General features: G+C 36.3%; 1 pseudogene; it reads left to right on the top strand.

Moving 5' to 3' along the window:
* Positions 1-8,249, top strand: part of LOC132171895 (alpha-farnesene synthase-like) — a 25,603-nt pseudogene extending 17,354 nt beyond the window's left edge.

Below are 8,249 nucleotides of genomic sequence, written 5' to 3'. Positions count from 1 at the left end.
AGGGGTGGCAAAATGGGTACCTGACACGACCCGATTACGACCCGCGGGTACCCGTTACACGATTAGCTCATATCCAGACACGACCCGTTTAGCTAAACGGGTAATCAGGTTTGACACGATTATGACACGAAAATAATCGGGTAACCCGACACGACCCGTTTTACCCGTTTAAAATAATCGGGTCTAAACAGGTAGACACGACCCGAGACGACCCGATTACCCTAAACTATAAAATTAAAAAAAAAAAAAAAAAAAAAATTCAAAATTCAAAATTGTAATAATAATACTAATACATCAATATAGTCAATGCAAAAAATTGAGTTCTAAGAGATTAAAGGCTTTAATAAAGGATAAGAAAAAAAAAAAAATTGGAAAGTGACCAACGACTGTAATTGACAAATTGTACTCGAAAATAAATTACTAAACTCATAATTTCACCTAAACTTAAAAGTTAAAAGTTAAAACAAGTAAATTCATTTATTAAAATAGTCCACTTATAATTTAGTCCCACATGTAACAAAAGTGTTAAAAAATTAATTTGAACAAAGATACAAATTCTCATACATTTTTTTTAGCATCCAAACCTAGGCCAAGACTCAATATTTTTGAATTCCATGAGAGCCATAGAAGACCAAGACCCTTATTTAATTGTGCAAATACATTTATCAAAATGTGTAATATAATAGAATAGTTATAATTTAAGTGATTTTCATTTTAGCAACGACAAGGTAAAGTACAGTAAAGTTTTTCTAAAGATCACAAATTTGCTATCTGAAACAAACAATGACATGAATGCTTAGGGAGTTCTTCTTTAGTAGACATTAGAATTTCATCTGTAGTGTTTTACATAATTACATGCATGGGGAAGCCATGGAAGCAACATCATATACTAATTCAACAAGAAGCACTGCCAAACATCCATAAGGATGCAAATTACAAGAAACTCATCTAAGAGATCAAGCCTCAGTCCACAAGATGATACACAAAAACAATTTGAGAGTGTGGGAACTCCATAACCTGATAACCATATGTTATATTAAAGATTCATAACACAAGATGAACAAACACATAAGGGTACGACCTCACACCATGAAGGTAGGGCTCAAGTGGATCAACACAGGATTCTAACTACAATTATAAATAATCATAAGAATAATTCATCAATGAAACAATACAAGACATAGAAAAATATTCTAAAACTACAAAAGAGAGGGCCAATTCGGAAGCTAACAAGTAGGAAGAAAATCTAATTTCTCATCATAGCACAGCAAATACCAGCAACATAACAAATACTTGCTACATGGGCACTCGACCTATTTCTTCTTCATTTTTATTTATTTATTTATTTTGAATGAAAAAGGGCATTCAGTTTTAACCAACAAAAAAGTCAAAGACATAAAATTTAAACAAATTAGTTCAACCCAAAAACAAGTATTAATGGGTTAAATTGTGTCCATAAACTAAAATGTGTCAACATTTCCATCATAGCAATAAAGAAAAAGATAATAATAATAAAAAAGCTAACAAAAACAAAATAATAAATACAAAAAGAAACAAAACTCAAAACTACATCAACATTAGATTCATAATTCCTTGCAAAATACAAATTAAGTTCCCATGGGCCAATGTCTATTATGCCACTCCACTTAAGGATCCATGAAGGCATCCATGATCCACCCATATAATCAAAGTCCAAAGATATAAATTATAAAACACTACAAATATAATCAGTTTAAGAAATATTAATAGATTGTGCTCCAGATGAATCTGGAATGTCACAGGAAATTGTCAAAACATCATCTTCTTTGCCATCCAAGTCCAACTTCATTTGTGTGAGTTCTATATCAAAAAATAAGAAGAATTAGTATTATTTTATTATAGTGTAATAAAAAAATAATACACATAAACGAAGAAATTAAATATGGAAATAACTAATAGGCTAATATTACCTTCATCTCCATATAACCAATCTTTGGTGCAAACTAATGCCTCAACAATGTCAGGCTTGAGTGAGCTCCTATATTGATCAATCACACGTCCACCAATGCTAAAAGTGGATTCCGAAGCAACAGTAGAACATCACGAGCCATAGCAGCTACTTCAGGTTAACGAAATTGATTTCCTTTCCAAAATGAAAGGATGTCAAATGTATCATCCAAATCCACAGACCTAGGCTCCTCCAAATAAATGTCCAATTGATTCTTTTGAAAATTAATATTATCTCTAGCAAATGCTAAATAGTCCTACATGAAACAAAGAGAATATAAACATAAATAATTGAGTATATATATATACTAAGTTACAAAAAAGATAAGAAATTAATTATATTATTCACCTTTTGCCAAGATAGTTTTGCTCTAGGTACTTGGGGGCGCCGAGCAGTTATGGAGCTTGAACTTGAAGTATTAAAAGAAGCACTATACTCCATAAAAAGGTTCTTAATTTTCTCACGAACATTCTCAAATTGTATAGAATCCATAACTCCATAGATCTTCGTATAGTAATAATTTACAAGATGAAGCTTGTAACGAGGATCTAATATAACTGCTATGGCCAACACTGCACTGAATTCTAACAAATATTTCTCAAATTTAGAGATCATTTGAGTTGCCATTAATCTTTTATGCTCATCTTCACTCACAAGGTCTTCCTTCAAAGATAAATAAATCATGGCAACTACGGGAAAGTATAAGTTGGCAGTAGGATACTTAGTACCAGAAAAAACACATATAGCTTCATAAAAGCAAGCTAAGAAACTACTGATATCACCCACCTTTTCCCACTCAAGTGCACTAGGACAATGCGGCGTATAGTTTGAATCAGTCATTGCCAAATAATTAAAAGCACTACGATAATGAATAGCACTCTCAAGCATAAGATAAGTAGAATTCCATCTGGTTGGCACATCTTGTTTTAACCCCTTATGACTGTCCAATGACATTTGATTTATCGCATGAAGAAATTTTTGTTTTCGCCATTGTGATCCCTTAACATACTTTACGCTATCTCGAACATTTTCGATAGCATCATCAATTTCTTTTAATCCATCTTGCACAATCAAGTTAAGAATATGGGCACAACAACGCATATGAAAGAACTCACCTTCACAAAGAAGGGCTTTCTTAATGTTCAGTGTTTGCTTTAAAAAGTCAATACAACGATCATTAGCAGAAGCATTGTCCAATGTTATAGTAAAAATCTTGTTCTCAATCCCCCACTCTTGTAGCAAATCATATATCTTTTCTTTCAAAGAAACTCCATTATGTGGTGGGGGCATAAAAGAAAAGTTTAACACCCTTTTAGTTAATACACAATCTTTGTTAATAAAATGTGCAGTAAGGCACATATATCCATCGGTTGTCAAAGACGTCCACATATCAGATGTTAAACAAATCCTCCCAGGACAAGCATGCAACATAGATTTAATCTTTTCTTTCTCCCTCATATGCATCTTAACCAAATCTGCCTTAGCAGTATTTCTAGATATAGAGGGTACATCACCACGCAAGTACTGATGTAATTGTCTTAAACCATCATATTCAACAAATGAAAAAGGCAAATCATGCTTAATAATCAAAGCAACCAACAATTCTCTATATATTTGGGATCAAATTTAGAGCCACTTACTGACAGAGATCCTGCTTTCCCAGCTAAGAGCATCTGCCCAACATCACGAATGTTTGCCCCCCCATAAACTTGAATGTGCTTTCTCAAATTTTCAGTTCCATATGAACTTCGAGCCTTGTATTTATTACCACATGTCTTGCATTTTGCCCACACCTCCGGGTCATTTGGATCAGTATTAGGAACGACATCATAATATTGCCAAATAGTTGAAGTCCTCCTCCGCTTCTTTCCCTTTTTGTTACTCCCAGTCCCCACAAAAACAAAGTCACCTTCTAGTGACGGTAATTCGACCACATCGTCATCAATGTCAAATGCATCTTCAACAACTTCTTCAATATTCATCTACACACATAAATTACATAATCATTAGTTAAACTATTAAAGTATATGACTAATGACTATATGATATATAACTATAAATTGAATATTTAAGAATAAATTAAAAGCTATATAGCTAAGTGAAATAAAATAATCCAACCCAAATCTTGCAATAAGCAACTATGTGATATTATACCTTAATTACAAAATAGAGTCTAGAATATATATCAAAAATTCAAACAATCAAAATCAGAGTCTAGATATCTTTTTTATTTTCCTCTCTCTCTCTCTTTATGAAGTTCCATTCTACTTTTAATCCCCCAATTTTATTTTCAGTTTTAAGTTTTTAAAATCTTTATTTTAATTAAAAAAAATCATTGCTTTGGCCATATTTGCCATAAATTGTTCAACAACGCAAATTCAATCAATGATTTAGCAAAATTATGTACACTAATATATAGTAAAAAAATGTAATTAAGCCATTAAGGTATAAACCCTAAACCGTATAATATCACATAATTGCCTGAAAGACAAATATATATCAAAAATTCAAACAATCCAAGATTCAAAATCAGAGTCTAGAATATATATAAAAAATTCAAACAATCAAAATCAGAGTCTAGACTTACAAAAAAAAAAAAAATCAGAGTCAGAGACTAGAGAGAATAAGAGACGTACCGCCATACGAGAGACAGAGAGTTGCGGCTGACGGCGACGGTGACTCGGTGAGGACGGCGAGTCGGCGACGGTGAGGTCCGTTCTTGGCTCTTGCTAACGCCTAAGGCCCTAAGTTCCTAACGGCGAGGAGCGGAGGAGGCCCACGAGGAGGAGGGAGAGTGGAGACGCGAGAGAGAGAGGGAGAATCGGGAGAGTCAAGACTCAAGAGTGGCCGAGTGGGAGACGGTGAGTCGGACTGTCGGTGACGGAGGGAGAGTGAGAGACCGAGTGAGAGCCGAGAGGGAGTCAGGGAGAGGGTTAGGTTCAACGTTACTACTTACAGAGACTGATTTTTCAATTTTTTTGTTCAAAGAGTAAAGTAACTAAAAGTCTAAAACTGATGTGAGGTGAGACTGTGAGAGTCTAAGTCGTGAGCTGTGGCCTGAGTCGTCTGACTCTCCTCACGTGTGAGTCGCGTGACCTGGGTCCAGAAAAAAATAAAAAAAAAACAAGAAAAACCGGGTCGGCGGGTCTAGAAAAAAATCAAAAAAAAATCGGGTCTGGCGGGTCGACCCGCCAGACACGAAATTTTCGGGTCTTAATCGGGTAGACCCGATTACGACCCGAACCTGATTAGCCCAAACCCAATACCTATTTTTTCGTGTCGTGTTCGTGTCGGATTCGCGGGTCGTGTCAAAATTGCCGTCCCTATCCAAGACAATGGTACAAGAAGTTTGACAGTTTCATGTGCAGTACTGGGTTCACGAGATGCAATGCAGATCATTGTTGCTATGTCAAGAGTCTTAAGAACTCTTACATTATTCTACTTTTGTATGTAGATGATATGCTCATTGCAGGGGCCAGTATGGAAGACATCAACAAATTGAAGAACTAGCTGTCAAAGCAGTTTGCAATGAAGGATTTGGGTGTTGCTAAACAAATCCTTGGGATGAAAACCATCAGGGATCGGGCCAATAGTACACTGAAGATTTCATAAACAGAGTATGTGAAGAAAATTCTCAGCAGATTTAGCATGGATGAAGCTACGTCAGTGAACACACCCTTGGGGAGTCATTTCAGACTAACCAAGGATCAATCACCGAAGACGGATCAGGAGAAAGCATACATGAGCAAGGTACCTTATGCCTCAGCTATCGCAAGTCTGATGTATGCAATGGTCTGTACTAGACCAGATATTGCACATGCAGTGGGAGTTGTGAGCAGGTACATGAGTAATCTAGGGAAGCAGCATTGGGAGGCAGTCAAGTGGATTTTGCGATAACTAAGAGGAACTTCAAATATGTCCCTTTGCTTCATAGGTGCAGAATTGAAGCTGCAGGGCTACGTGGATGCTGATTTAACAGGCGATGTTGATAGCAGGAAAAGTACTACAGGGTTTGTATATACTCTAGGAGGTACGGCTGTGTGTTGGACCTCAAGGTTACAGAAAATTGTAGCCCTTTCCACTACAGAGGCGGAGTATGTGGCCGTGACAGAAGCTGGAAAGGAGATGGTTTGGCTACAAGGTTTTTTGGATGAGTTGGGAAAGAAGAATGAGAAGGGTGTTCTACACAGTGATAGTCAGAGTGCCATTTTTCTTGCGAAGAACCCGGCGTATCATTCAAGAACAAAGCATATACAATTGAGGTATCACTTCATATGATCTCTTCTTGAAAGTGAACAATTGCTACTTGAGAAGATTCGTGGAACTGAGAATCCGGCAGACATGTTGACAAAAGGAGTGACTATTGAGAAACTGAAGCTACTCGAGCTTGAAGATAGGTGGAGGAGACATCCAGAGGAGATTCACTATGTTGTGACTTGGTGGGATTCAAGTCAAGTGGGAGATTGTTGAGTACATGTGCCTTGACCCATCAAACTTTGTGTGGGCCCCAAGGTTTTGTCCTTCTCTAAGAAGGAAAGGTTTGTTTTTCCTTATACTACATAGAATCCAAGTCCTAATTGTAAGAGGAGAAAAAGCACCGTCTTTGCCTAGTATATAAAGGCATGAGGTGTTTGTGTTTTAGTATGCCAAAAACAATTGAGAGAAAGAAAAGGTGAGAGCACCAAGAAAAGAGAGTTTTTTTTTTTGTTATTATTCTCCTTTGGGCAAAGTGAGAATTGGGTGTATTTGGGGCTTTGGGTTTGAGTGGTTTTCTCGTCCTGTTACTCTCTTGTACTCATCTTTTGATAGTGAATTTTCTCTGGGTCGTCTCCGTCAGTGGATGTAGGCTTGTTAAGCCGAACCACTTAAATCTTTGTGTCGTGTGTGATTGTTTATCTTTGTTATTCCGCATTCTTCTTATTTTTCGCATCTCACGGGTCTTGGGAAATAGGATTAATTTCCTAACACAGAGAACTTGAATTTCGCAAGAGACAGACTGGTCGAAACTTTCATGTGCTCAGTGGGCTTTGCGTTCGAACCTCGGAACAAATGTTTCAGAAAATGGCTTACTAAAGTCCTTAATCTCATACCTGTAATTGATGATGTTTATGATGTTTATGGCACATTGGAAGAACTAAACCATTTCACCACTGCCGTAAATAGGTTAGTGTAATTACTTCATATATATCACCATTGGAATTTTCAATAATACACAAGATTTGCTAAGAATTCTAAGTAACATATCGAAATTCAGGTGGGATGTCAGGGAAACTCAAGAGCTTCCAGAGTGCATGAAGATTTGCTTCTTAGCACTACACAATACAACTAATGAATTAGCTAATGAAATTCAAACGGAGAAGCGTGGGAACCAACTATTACCTCATCTAAAGAAAGTGGTACGTACTTGTCTTTTGGTTACTTTATATTTAGAGAAATGCTACACATATTTTTAAATACTCACTCTTTAAGGTAACAATAAAAATTATATTTAGTTTCACTTGTATTTCATTCAAAAGTGAATTTCAGTGCTACGTTAGAAAGTGAGAATATTCATTATCATTGAATTTTTTTAGTGAAAATCTCTGTTATTTTTGCTTGTTTTCTGTTAACAGTGGACAGATTTTTGTACTGGATTTTTTGTGGAAGCAAATTGGTACAACATGGGCTATACACCATCCTTGCAAGAATATCTAAGTAATGCATGGATTTCATCATCCGGCTCTGTGATGTTGGTGCATGCATTCTTTTGTATAGAGCATGAGGTAGAAGAGGAGTACGAAAATTTTCTCAAGAAAAACCAAGATCTTGTGTATAATATATCTATGATAATTCGACTTTGCAATGATCTGGGGACTTCAAAGGTGATTACTGTTTCTTTGATATGAAAAATCTGCTTCGATCTTTCCTTGCCTATATATTGGTTCATTATGAAAAAAATTGTACAATAACATGTAACAGGCTGAAATAGAAAGAGGCGATGCTCCTTCATCAATCATGTGCTACATGAGAGAAGAGAATGTTTCAGAGGAAATAGCTCGAAAGCACATCAAAGGGATGATAAACAAAACGTGGAAGAAAATAAATGGGCAATGCTTCACTCAATTACCCATGTTGCAGTCATTTGTGAATATTGGCGCAAATGTTGCTCGTGTGGCGCATGGACTCTACCATGACGGAGATGGATTTGGTGTTCAAGACCAAGAGACCCAGAGCAACATCCTGTCTTTGCTAGTTGAACCTCTCACGTTGTCTTGATTCGAAA

This window comes from Corylus avellana, chromosome ca2 (assembly GCF_901000735.1).
Source record: "Corylus avellana chromosome ca2, CavTom2PMs-1.0".
NCBI lineage: Eukaryota > Viridiplantae > Streptophyta > Magnoliopsida > Fagales > Betulaceae > Corylus > Corylus avellana.
Note: the sequence above shows the minus strand (reverse complement) of the source record. Positions and strands in the feature narration are given on the sequence as shown.